Here is a 13549-nt window from a genome sequence, read left to right on the forward strand (position 1 = left end):
ACCCCCTGTCCTGCAATTGAAACAGTTGCAATCAGTATAATGGGGCCTACACACATAGGCCCTTATTCAGATCTGATTGCAGTACAAATTTGTTCTCAAAATGGGCAAAACCATGTGCACTGCAGGTGGGGCAGATGTAACATGTGCAGAGAGAGTTAAATTTGGGTGGGGGGTGTTTAAACTGAAATCTAAATTGCAATGTAAAAATAATGCAGCCAGTATTTACCCTGCACAGAGACAAAATAACTCACACAAATCTAACTCTCTCTGCACGTTACATCTGCCCCACCTGCAGTGCACATGGTTTTGCCCATTTTCCAAACAAATTTGTACTGCGATCAGATCTGAATAAGGGCCATAGTGGTTTTAGGCCATTTTATGAGCGATATTACTTCATTTAACTAGATTGCTCCGAAAATGGCCCTACACCCAGTGCAATTTTTCAGTGGAACCAGCAGGAACTCGGTTCCTGAACCACTAATTAAATATGGGTTCCTGAACCGGTTCTGGGTCAAAATGTATTTTCCATATTATTTTAAAGTCCCTTTTGAGTGCCTTTGTTTCTCTCTCTCTCTCTCTCTCTCTCTCTCTATATATATATATTTTGGTACTTATGTATTATCTGGGCTCCCATGTTAAATGCACCCCATTTTTTCATACCCCTACTATCCAACTGCGCATGGAGTTGATATTATATAGTGTGGCGAGCGCAGCGAGCCACCGTGCCCGAAGCGTGGCGAGGGGACACGGTCTCATAAGAAAAACGGGAGCGCAGATATTACATAAGTACCTATATTTTATTTCATCGGCCCACTCCCAGGGGTACTGCCTACATCCCTGTGTGTAAGGTGGCCATAGTGATTAATATCCAGCTTGCTGGATAAATCTATAATCGCCGGTGTCAGGGCCAGTGTTCTCACTGGAGAACACTGACACTGGCCCTGACGGAATGCTCAGCGGAACATCACTATGCAGCGATGTGTACTGAGCGATCTACCGTCCTTCAGAGCGCTCAAGCAGCACATCGCTATGTGTGTAGGCCCCGTAATGACATTGTCTATCAGTTCCTGTAAATATCTGTGCAGAAGAGAACAGATAGGACATCTGTTATCTCAAGCCAGCTACACACTATACAATGTGTACCCATGTTGTCAGCAAGGTAGAGATGGGGGGGGGGGGGGGTGTGGTACGGGACTCCGACGTCGGGATCCCGACTGCCCGGAGTCAGACAGCATGGCGAGCGCAAAAAAGCCCCTTGCTGGCTTGCTGCACTCGCCACGCTGCGGGCACGTCTATTCTACCTCTATGAAGTTCGTGGACCCCCACGAGGGAAAATAGCGGGTGGCCGTCGGGCACCCGGCTGTCAGCGTTTTGACAGTCGGGATCCCGACTTCGGGTAAACGACTGTCGGGATCCCGACTGTCGGGAACCCGCCCGGCACCCGATGGGGGGATTGGGGACCATGCTGCAGCATGGACCACGTTAATGATGCTCTCCCTCGTCTGAACTTTTCAGACAAGGGAGGGGGCTGCTAACGATGTTCCTGAGCATGCATCATTAATGGGCACACTGGATGTGATAGTAAAAGATATCGCTCAATAGATCCTTTGTGAGCAGTGTCTTTTACTTTCTCGTCTAGTGTGTTTGGGGCTTTAGGGATATGGTTTTGAGAACAAGTAAGAAATTAGATTTTTTTTTTTAGAATCCATATATGTTAGTAACAAGATGATTGGACACTTTAAAATTATGTCTCAGTTACTTCGCCCTTCAAGCCACCCTGAGTGATGTGCATAAACCAGGACACCTATTTGCTCAAGTTTAAGCTTTCCTTAATCTAAAATGTATCTTCAGATCATGCTGGGATGCTGGTTACTGCTGCTCTGGTGCCAAGGTATCAGCCTTCTACAGAAATCTCAAGCTCATAGTCACGTGATTCTACATATAAATACTGGGGGTGTCCATAGCAGTCCTAGTATTGGGTAACAATACCTCATTTCATTTGAAAGCTCCTGTCTGTAGAGCAGTAAAACAGTGTGCTCTGTGCATAGAACCACACTCTCCATCCCTGTCATGCAACAGTGCCAATAAATTACACAAATATCAAATACTTGGACTACAGAGTTTGAATAAAGTAGAGCTAGGCCCACCAAGAGCCATGGGCACTGTGATTCACCAGCAGGTCAGTAACCAATAGCTCATATAAAGGTTATTGTTATTTTATTGACATATACAATTTGTTGTATGTAATATTGAGGAAGGAATCAGGTCATTGCAGGCAGAATAGAGCTCAGGTAAACAAGGTGAAGTCAGTGCATGGGTAATGAAGCAGACACGCAGCCAGAACAGGCTGACTCACTAACCAGGCAACAACAGTACAAGATCACAGGTACAGTGACAACAATCAAAGAAACAGAAAGTACTTCCTCTGATTCACTCATGATTAGGAACAGATGAAGCTTATTGGGTAATTGGAAAGCTATGGGAATTGTCTCTTATGGCCTGCAGTACATATAGCAATATGGCAGATAGTGGCAGATAAGCATGGCGATGCGGATTCAGCAACACAGAATGCAGTCCACCAGCATGGCCAAACTATCAGTGGTGCAACAGGTGCATTGCACAAGGGCCCCTTGGGACTAAGGGGCCCAGACTAGCAATATGTTTTACCCTGGCCCGCTGCCTTACCTTTAGGAGCCTGATATCACTCTGCCATCTGAGCTGGAAACATAGGGGAGCTCTGCTGCCTATCAGTGCTGATGATCACAGCTACATACTGACTCGCTGATTCTCAATTCTCTGAGAACTAAGAGCACCACATGGAACTGTCAGAGCTCTGTCACCTCTGAGAAACAGAAAAGCACAGGGGTGTGCTTGCCTCTCACAGACAGAGCAAAGTCTGCTTTGTTCCCATCCCCACCAAGGTACATCCCTCCTGTTGTCTGCATTATGGAGGACTGAATTCTTGTTCCCTTGTCACCTACTGCCATAGGCTGTCTTTCTCTGCTACCCACTGCATCTCCATATCACCCTGTGCCTCCTTTTGTCACCCATACCCTCCAGCAATCACTCCCTGCCTTACTGTCACCCATAGGCATGTGGCATATTGTGAACTTGGGCTGTGCCTAAAGTATATCACTTTGGTTCTGTCACTGATGTCCTGTTCCTCATAATGAGGCTGATTTAGAGCTGGCAGCAAAGCACATACAAGAAGCAATGTTGTACGTGGGCATACCATGTTGCAATACAAGTAGTGAAAATAAATTATTTTTTTGCATAATAGGCTGCGTGCATAGGCGTGCGCAGCCCATTTTCTTAGGGGGTGCACCATTGGAGGGGCGTGTTCATCATGCCTTTTGAGCATGTCCATCACAGCCTACTGGGCGTGTCCATCAATGCCTATTGGGCATCAATGCAAATAAATAAATAAATAGAAGGTGACTTACTGTATTTATGTATATGCACTTCAGAATGAATCATTTCCCTCAACACATACTAGAAATAGGGACAGTGTGCACCGAAGGCGTGCTGCAAATATTGACCATTACACATAATGCCACGCACCGTAATTCCCATTACACATAATGCCACACACCATAATGCCCATCACACATAATGCCACACGCAAAGTAATGCCCATTACACAGAATGCCACCCAACATAATGACCATTACACATAATGCCATACACCATAATGCCCATTACACATGCCACACACAGTAATGACCATTACACATTACTCCACACATCGTAATGCCCATTACATGTTGTGCCTCACTGTGATGCTCATTACACATTGCGCTTCACACTGTGATGCCCATTACATATTACACCTAACACCGTGATGCCATTACACATTCCACCACGCACCATGATACACATTACGCAGCACACAGTAATGCCCATTACACATTATGCCACACATCGTTATGCCTATTACATCTTGTAAAAAGACGGTATGTCAGTGCTCAAGATAAGTGTAATCAAAGTGTACTTGGATAAGTGGTCCAAACTCAAAGGTATAATAGTGCTGGTAGTATTTAAACTCTGCGCTCACCTTTTTAAATCTGAAAATATATGTCTAACAACCTGTGGATTGTACAGTGTGTACAGTATGTAAAAAATTTTCATGGAAAAGGTGTAATCATGATAGAAATGTATTAATGCTAAGTGGGATAAGGGAGTGGGGAATGTCCTCTTGAGAGGAAAGGTCTGGTAAGTCTCAGTGTGACCCATAGGTATTATACCACCACGTCGCTCACTCGGGGAAAAGGGGTATGCGGTATGGTTTGATTGACCTGTACTGTGTGCAGGGAGGGCCCTGTTGGGAATGGGGGTATCAACGGATCCCCTTACTTACCATAAGTCATGCAAGCAATTTATGTACCTCCCTGTGTGCAGTTGGGTCAGTGAGTAACTAACATCTGTGGTAGTTGACAGATACAGAGGGCAAAAACCATGGTTGGATGATCTGGGTTGGGGTAAGCAGTGGCGTCCCACTTCTTACCTCTAGCCCTTTTTGCTGTGGTCAGCTCAATCCTGCATTAATGCACAGGCGTGTGTGGATGTGCAGGTACAGCTTTCTGGTAACAGGCAAATGAAAGGAAGCCATTCACTGGGATGCCGTCCTCTTTCCCCACTGACAGCATCTCTCTGTGCTTCCGGGTGCCGTGCACATCACAGACTAGTCAGTGCGCTCCACTCACTTGGGTGAGGAGACTTCGTGGGACTACACCTCCCAGACACCTCCACGAAGTCTCCTCACCCAAGTGCATACCTCCCAACAGTCCCGATTTTATCGGGACAGTCCCGATTGTCAGGGCCTGTCCCGATGTCCCACCCGCGGGCGGCAGTGTCCCGCGGAGTGGGGGGGGGCCCTGTCGGCTGCTAAGCAGCGGGGAATAGACGCTGTGCGCATGCCCCCATAGCGGCAAAATGGGGGCGTGGCCTCGCGGGGAGCCAAGAGATTAGGCCACGCCCCCTAAAAAAAGGAGCAGCGTCCAGCATCGACGAGGACAAAAGTTGGGAGGTATGCAAGTGAGTGGAGCGCACTGACTAGTCTGTGATGTGCACGGCACCCGGAAGCACAGAGAGATGCTGTCAGTGGGGAAAGAGAAAGAGGACGGCATCCCAGTGAATAGCTTCCTTTAATTTGCCTGTGACCGTGACGTGCGCTGGAGAGTGTTAGGGAGAGGGGGCAGGGGGGCCAGCACACTACCTGATCCAGGCTCCAGGCTCCAGCCAAGGTATCTGTTGCAGGCGGGCATTTCGCGGCATTAAGCCCCGCCCCCTTAATACCCGCGAATCGCGGAACTCTCCCCCTCTGAGCGGCTGGAGCCTTGTTATGAGGACCTTGGGGCTTACTCCCATACCAGCGGTCTCCAGGAGGTGCTGCAATAGTGCGGGGGAGGGGGGGTGCCACTCATTAGGAGGTGCCTGTGCACCCCCGGCACCCCCTGTGCGCACGCCTATGGCTGCGTGTGTTCGGAGGCCAGCAAGCAGGTTAACGCTGCCCCGCCTAACGCACGCCCCCGTCTGAGCAGGGCTGCAAATGGTTGTGTACAGGTACAGATCCATTTGCAAGCATCCGCACAGAGGACATGGTTAGCTACCATCTAAGGATTTCTCCTCTGCCCGGCACTCGCAGCCGCCGCCTCTTACTAGTGTCACAGTGGTCATTTCGGTACTTGTTTCCTAGCACGGCGCCCAAGATTTCCATCTTATGGCATCTTATGCCATCGCATCGCATCGCATGCAATATAGCCGCATGCAATGCGATACGATTTTTCATTGTATAAGCACCCTAATGGGTGCTTATAATGTTAAATGCACCCCCACTATCAACGCGAACCCGAAGTGTGGCGAGCGCAGAGAGCCCGCGAGGGGCGGCGGTACATGTCCTCCGACCTTTTCATACCCCCACTAGACACATCGGCGTGGAGTTGATTTTTGATAGTGTGGCGAGCGGACGCGTATAACTTTACATGTATTCCGCGTCCCCTCACGGGGCTCGCTACGCTCGCCACGCTTCGGGATCTTTTTCTCGCTGCGCTCGCCACACTATCTAAACTCAACTCCACGCCGACGTGAATAATGTGGGGGTATGAAAAGGTCGGAGAACGCGTACCACTGCGCTCGCCACGCTTCGGGTTGGCGTTGATAGTGGGGGGGGGGCATTTAACATTGTAAGGACCCATCAGGGTGGTTGTACAATAAAAAATCGTATACCATCACATTGTATGGCATATGATGTGATATGATCTTTTATTGTACAATATCACGCCGCATCGCATCGTATACCATATTTAGTCTTATGGTATATGATGCGATGGGCGCCGTGCTAGGAAACAAGTACCGTAATTTCTTGCCACCAGCTTAATTAACAACACATAACTGACACTAATGTTTGGACTGTGTGTTTGTGTATGTTTTGTGCTGAGTGCTGCAGTGGGTCCTGACTATGCAGTTATCAGTGCGTTTTATGCAGCAGTGCTGGGTTTGCTAATCTGAGACTGTTGTGTCCTTTGTGGGGTATTTCAGCAAAATTGGGGCGGGTGCTGAGCAGAGCAGGCAGGGAAACACCTGCAGTCATTGTGGCCCACACACAGTGTTTCTATGAGCATGCCCATTGTTTTTGTATGCACGAACATGGGGTGTGGCCAGCCACTGGGAGGGAGTGTTCATCCCATAAAGGACACAATTTAATATTCTACAGCAGGGGTGGCCAACCAATGAGAGACAAAGAGCCCAAAAATATGTTCTGTTAAAACAAAGAGCCGATGCCGTCTAAAAATCGGTGTGTCCTATCTCCCAGAAGGCCACGCCCTGTGTTCAAATGTGTTGTGGCTTGGCTGGCACAAGGCCCTGCCCCATTTTTGTGTTTACGGCATAAGAAAAAACGCACTACATCACTGCTATAAATCCTGGGTGCTAAATCACATAACAGTTCGTATATGTAATCTTTCCAAAACTGTAAAAAAGATATCCGCACACCTCCTGATAAATATTAAAAAATGTTTTAGAAATTGCATAAAAGCTAAAAAAAAGTTTATCAAGCACATGGCAGCATATTGGTAAGCACAATATGTACAGGTTTACTTATCAGTCATCACTCCATCAAGGTAGGAGGAGCCTGTAGCTGGCCATATAGCCCAATATGCTGCCATGTGCTTGATAACCTTTTTTTTTTTTTGCTTTTAGCAATTTATAAAACATTTTTTAATATTTATCAGGAGGTGAGAGAAGGAGAGAGAGAGTCCATTTAAATTGGACATTACATAATTAAATGACATTAAAATTAGCCCAGGAGGGCTCAGGATGGCAGGCAGACCACAAGGCTGAGGCGGTTAAGGCGCCACATGGAGCAGGACTGCAGGAGCCAGGCGAATGAGGGCTCAAAGCAGCATACGCACTCCAACCGCAGTCACTACAATGGAGCCGGGGACACTGCCTCCTAGCGCTACTGCCCATGCACGAGGTCATGACCTGTCGCGCTTTGCAAGCGGGAGGCACAAAAGAAAGGGGCATCTGCTGAGCCAGCGCTGCTAAGCCGCACATCAAAGGGAGGTAGCCGTCGAGCCGCATATGAGAGAGAAGAGCCGCATGCGGCTTGCGAGCCGCAGGTTTGCCTCCCCTGTTCTACAGTCTCAGATTAGCAAACCCAGCACTGCTGCATAAGCCACACTGGAAACTGCATTGTCAGGACCCACTGCAGCACTCAGCACAAAACATACACAAACACACGGTCCAAACATTAGTGTCAGTTACTGTATGTTTTGTTACTTAAGCTGGTGGAAAGAAATTACCACTGTGAAACTAGTAAGAGGCCACAGGGTGTTGGTTTGATATGTGCAGAATTTGTTTATATAAATAAAGATAAATAAATAAAGATAATACATACAAACATTATGGTGTGTACACACGGTACTTTTTTGCCTTCCGATGTTGAATATATAGTCAACATCGGAATCGGATGCAGTTCACAAGGGTTTTAACCCTTCAGATCCCGATACGATTCCGATGCGCGTTCACGTATCGCAAGGCAGAAAATCTTGTTTGCCTTGACTATATAGTGCAGATCTGCACTATATAGTCAGACTTGTATGCAAATCGGATGTGCCTTAAGATACTATCGACGATCCGATCTGACCGTGTGTACACACCATTACACAGATATTGTACAAGTGGGATAGAGCAGATTACAGTTAAAAAGATACAAATTTACAGGAAACTATTGATGACCTAATATAAATAGATGAAACACAGGGATATCAATTACTTTACGAGTGTGATTGTGTGTGCATATTTATGAGTGTTACATTTTATTCATCTTCACTAATGCTTGCCCATGTGATTTTATTATCAGTCATTTCCTGACTGCTCTGCTGGCCTAATGATGTCACTTCCACCAGAAGCCTGTCATAGAGCTGGAAGGCTCGATCATGTACTGTAGGACATGGGAAGATTGCCTGTGTGGTGAGTTATGATCACACATATTGGTACTTGTGTAGTTTCACAGTGGCAGTTACATAGTTAGTGTAGCGTCCCTGTCAGAATCAGCGTAGTGTTCCCGTGGGAAGTGTAGTCAGCGTCCCTGTCAGAATTAGCGTAGTGTTCCTGTGGGCAGTGTAGTCAGCGTCCCTGTCAGAATCAGCGTAGTGTTCCCGTGGGCAGTGTAGTCAGCGTCCCTGTCAGAATCAGCATAGTGTTCCCGTGGGCAGTGTAGTCAGCGTCCCTGTCAGAATCAGCGTAGTGTTCCCGTGGGCAGTGTAGTCAGCGTCCCTGTCAGAATTAGCGTAGTGTTCCCGCGGCCGCAGCCGTTGGGCTATGCTAACAGCACAAGTGTCCCTGTTAGTATCAGCGTCGTGTTTCCGCCCGTTTGCGGGCAGCCGGAGCTTACGTAGTTAGCGTAGTCAGTCTGCACTTATTACATTATGTGGGAACCATTTTAACCCCTTCCCGACATATGACGTACATTTACGTCATATGTCGGTTGCGGGGGAATCAAGCCAGCTCTTGGAGTGAGCTGGCTTGAAAGAGAGCAGGTAATGGCTGTATATTACAGCCAGGTCCCTGCTCTCACGGCCACGAGCGGCGAGTTCGCCGATCGTGGCCGTTTAACCCTTTAAGCACCGCGCGCAAAGCGACCGCAGTGCTTAAATAGCTGATCGGAGGGGGGGCGCCCCCCTCCGGCGCCGATCGGGGCCCCCCGCAGCGAGATCGGAGGGTGCCGATCGGTTGCCATGGTAGCCAGGGGTCTAATGTAGACCCCTGTGCTGGCCGTGTCTGCATACCTATCATATCCTGCCTGAGGCAGGATGTAATAGGAAGTGCATAAAATCACTACGTTCAGCCATAGAGCTCTATGGCTGAACCTAGTACAGGCGATCGCGCCCCCTAGTGGTCAAGTACACTAGGGGGCCTTGTAGTAAAAGTAAAAAAAAAAAAAAATAAAGTTTAAAAATAAAAAAAAAATAAAAAAATATTAAAAGTTCAAATCACCCCCCTTTCCCCATTTCCCAAATAAAAATAAATAAAAAATAAAAAAATAAACATATTTGGTATCGCCGCGTTCCTAAAAGTCCGATCTATTAAAATATAACATTAGTTATCCCGCACGGTTAAAGGCGTAAACGGAAAATAATCCCCAACGCCAAAACTACGTTTTTTGGTCGCATCGCCTACCCAAAAAAAAATAGCTAAAAGAGATCAGAAAGTCGCCCATATCCCATAATGGTATTAATTAAAAAGTACACTTCAGCCCGCAAAAAATGAGCCCTCACCCAGGTCCGTAGGTGGAAAAATAAAAAAGTTATAAGCCGCAGAACATGGCGACGCGACGCAAATTCGAAAAACCGTAACATTTTCTATTTTTTTTTTTAGTGGTCAAATGTAACGAAAACTATATAAGTTTGGTATCACCGGAATCGTAACGACCCATAGAATAAAGATAACCCATCATTTTAAACGAACTATGAACTCCAAAAAAACCGTAACCAGCGCAAAATTGTGGAATTGCGTTTTTTTTTCTTTTTACCCCACATTGAATTATTTCCTGATTCCCCAGAATATTATACGGTATAGTAAATGGTACCATTAAAAAGTACAACTTGTCCCGCAAAAAAAAAGCCCTCATATGTCTATATAGCCGGAAAATTAAAAAAGTTACGCTTATTTGAACGCAAGGAGAAGAAAAAAAAAAAATTACCATAAAAGGCAATGTCGGGAAGGGGTTAACCCGCCTGTCATGACAGGTGTGAATGTGTTCCTGAAACACCCCCACTATCCACGCCAGCCCCCCATGAGAGGACGTGGTTTACTTTACATGTATTCCGTGTCCTCTCGCCGGCGCTGTGTGAGAGGCGCTCACTAGGCTTGCCAGGGACGCTGGCAACAGTACGGTAGTTACTTGTGTAGTTTCACGGCGGCAGCCTAAGCTACGCTGATAACGTAGGTTAGGCTGCCACCGTGAAACTACACAAGTAAGGCAGCCGTTGGGCTACGCTAATAACGTAGCTTCAAACGTAGCGTAAGCTGCCGCCGTGAAACTACACAAGTACCCACGTAATTTACTTATTTGACACATTGTTTTATTAACCTGATTAAGGGGAGATCATCCCTGAAACGTTGATTGCCTGAATACATTTTTTTTTGTACATTGTAAGTCTGTGTTGGAATGGAATAACATTCATTCCCCCCCCCCCCCCCCCTCAAAATTCTACACACAATACCCCATAATGACAACGTGAAAAAACTGTTTTGGGGGGAGATTTTTACAAATATATTAAAAATAAAAAACGGAAGAAATCAAATACATAAGTATTCACATCCTTTGCCATGCCTCAAAATGTAGCTCAGGTGCATCCTGTTTCCACTGATCAGTCATAAGATGTTCCTACAGCTTAATTGGAGTCCACCTGTGGAAAATTCAGGTGATTGGACATGATTTGGAAAGGCACACACCTGTCCATATAAGGTCCCACACTTAACAGTACAAGTCAGAGCACAAACCAAGCATTAAGTCAAAGGAATTGTCTGTAGACCTCTGAGACAGGATTGTCTCGAGGCACAAATCTGGAGAAGAGTACACCCAATGCAGCTATTAGTTTATCCCATACACGAATGGTATGGAAGATGGGGTGTGCAGATATGGCGGAGGGTGGTCTATTAGCAGGATTAGGCCAAATGAGGTCTGGGAGAGGGAAGTCTTTACATAAATAGCGTTCTATGTCGACCCACAGTTTCACAGGATCTAATGATAACCAATCTTTTAATTGGTCTAATAGATAAGCAGATTGATATAATTCCAAATTTGGAAAAGCGAGGCCACCATTGCTTTTCGACCGGTGTAACCGGGCTCTGGCCATCCGTGGTCTTTTACTTTTCCAGATGAAGGAGGATATAACAGAATAGAACTTATTGAGTACATTAAGGGGAACAAGGTAGGGAATGGCTCGGAATAAATAGAGGATTTTGGGGAGAAGCATCATTTTAATAGAGGCTAGGCGGCCCATCCAAGTGATGTTATAGTTCATCCATTGTTTAGTAAGGGAAGAGAATTGGGCCAGAAGGGGAAGATAATTAAGTGTGATTGCGTCTGGAAGATTCAAGGGGATTTTAAACCTAAATACTGAAGGGAAGATGTTTGCTATGCATAATTATATCGTAACTGCAGAAGGGGGCCATCTATACCGTAGGCAAGAGCTTCCGTTTTGGTAGTATTTAGTTTATAAAAAGAAACCTTAGAATACTCTTGGAGAAAAGATTGAATGATGACACGGGAGAGTTCAGGATTAGCTACAAATAGAAGGACATCATCCGCAAAGAGGCAGATTTTGTGCTGTAGAGTACCGATATGTATTCCTTCAACAGAAGGGGATAGTCTAATTTTTTGTGCTAATGGTTCTATCATTAAAGCAAAAATAAGAGGGGACAGCCTTGGCGGGTGCCGTTAGTAATAGGGAAAGGGTTTGACAAAAACCCATTACTGAAAACAGCAGCAGGATTAGCATATAAGTGAAGAATATTTTGTAGAAAGTTGCCAGAAAAAAACAAATCTAATAAGGACTTCATTCATATGTTGCCAATGAATCCTGTCGAAGGCTTTTTCTGCGTCCAATGACAGTAGTAGCAATGTTTTTTGAATTACAGAACGTGCTTCTAACAGGGAGAATACTCTTGATCTTGGTTAACTAAGGTGGGTATTAAAGGGTTCATCCTATTTGCTAATAATGTAGCATATAGCTTTAAATCAGTGTTCAAGAGTGCTATGGGTCTATAGTTTTGGGGTAAGGATGGGTCCTTGCCAGGTTTCTGAGTCGTTACTATTCGTGCTTCCAGCATTTCAGCGGGGAATGGGTTAGCCGTTATATCGTTATAGAGATTGAGGAGGACAGGGGAGAGGGAGTCTCGAAACACTACATAAAAGGTATTAATAAACCCATCCGGACCAGGTGCTTTATCTTTCTTAAGAGACTTCAACGCACCCTGCAATTCCTCAGTAGTCCAAGGAGGGCAGAGTGCAGAAGAATCATCCAAAGACAAAGAGGGAAGGCTTATGTAATCTAGAAATAATTTTATGAGAGGGATGGAGGGTTGGGGTGTAGAAGGGTCATGTTATAATTGTATAATTTTTCATAATAGAAGGCAAATTGGTTCGCAATGTCCTTTGGGTTAGTTGTTACGGATCTGTCTGGTTTGGATAGGTTTTTAATCCAATTTATTGCATTTTTGCTTCTCAGTTTCCTCGCTAGTAATTTACTAGCTCTGTTACCTAGAGTATAACATTTTTGATTTAATGCCGAAATTGCCCTCTGAACATGAGCAAGGGACAGGCTGTTAAGTCTCCGTTTGGCCTCATCAAGGGCAGCTGAGACAGTGGGGTCTTTAGGGGTCTTTTTATGCTGGGATTCTAGTTTTGTTAGCTGCAATTCATAAGCTAGTTTAACTTCCTGATTTCTACTGGAGATATGAGCTGCTGCATGAATGGCAGCACCTCTCATAAAGGCTTTAAGGGCACACCAATGTTTGGTGGTGGAGGTATCAAGTGGATCGTTAAGTTCTAGGTAAGACGACAGGGCGTCTCGTAGGATAGAGAGTCCATCCTCATCTTTTAAAATATATTCTCGCAACCTCCAAGGTCTAGGAGGGGGGGGGTCTATCCATTGCGTGAGACCAAGATCACACAAGGGGGGCATGATCTGACCAGGTTATTGGTAGTATTTAAACTTTAGAGATTGATTGTAAAGACCATTTATCAGTAAGCAAGAGATCTATTCTCGAATAGAATTTATGTACTGCCAAGAAGTAGGTATAGTCTTTGGAACCAGGGTTTCTAATTCTCCAGGCATCAAAGGTCAAACTCCGCTAATAATTGGGAGAAGGAAGCAGCCAAAGAACGAGTGGTATAGTTAATAGATTTATCCAGGGATATAGATTTATCTAATAGGGGATCAGGTGCTAAATTAAAATCTCCTATAATGAAAACCGCACTCTTCTTGAGCTCATGTAATTTCTGAAGAAAAGTTTTCAGAAAGTGTGTTTGTCTAGAGTT

General features: G+C 45.6%; 1 long non-coding RNA gene across 10 annotated transcripts in view; it reads left to right on the forward strand.

Annotated features, from left to right (window-relative positions):
* LOC146063545 (uncharacterized) overlaps positions 1 to 13549 on the forward strand; it is a 760354-nt gene that overhangs the window by 532118 nt on the left and 214687 nt on the right. For 8 of the 10 annotated variants that reach the window (XR_014471608.1, XR_014471607.1, XR_014471609.1 and 5 more), the window contains one exon: positions 8363 to 8472. The exons of the other annotated variants lie outside the window; for them this stretch is intronic. This is a non-coding gene — a long non-coding RNA (uncharacterized LOC146063545). The remainder of the gene's footprint in view (positions 1 to 8362; positions 8473 to 13549) is intronic. 10 annotated transcript variants of the gene reach the window in all.

This window comes from Crinia signifera, chromosome 3, assembly GCF_055691185.1.
Source record: "Crinia signifera chromosome 3, ASM5569118v1, whole genome shotgun sequence".
NCBI classification, from domain to species: Eukaryota; Metazoa; Chordata; class Amphibia; order Anura; family Myobatrachidae; genus Crinia; species Crinia signifera.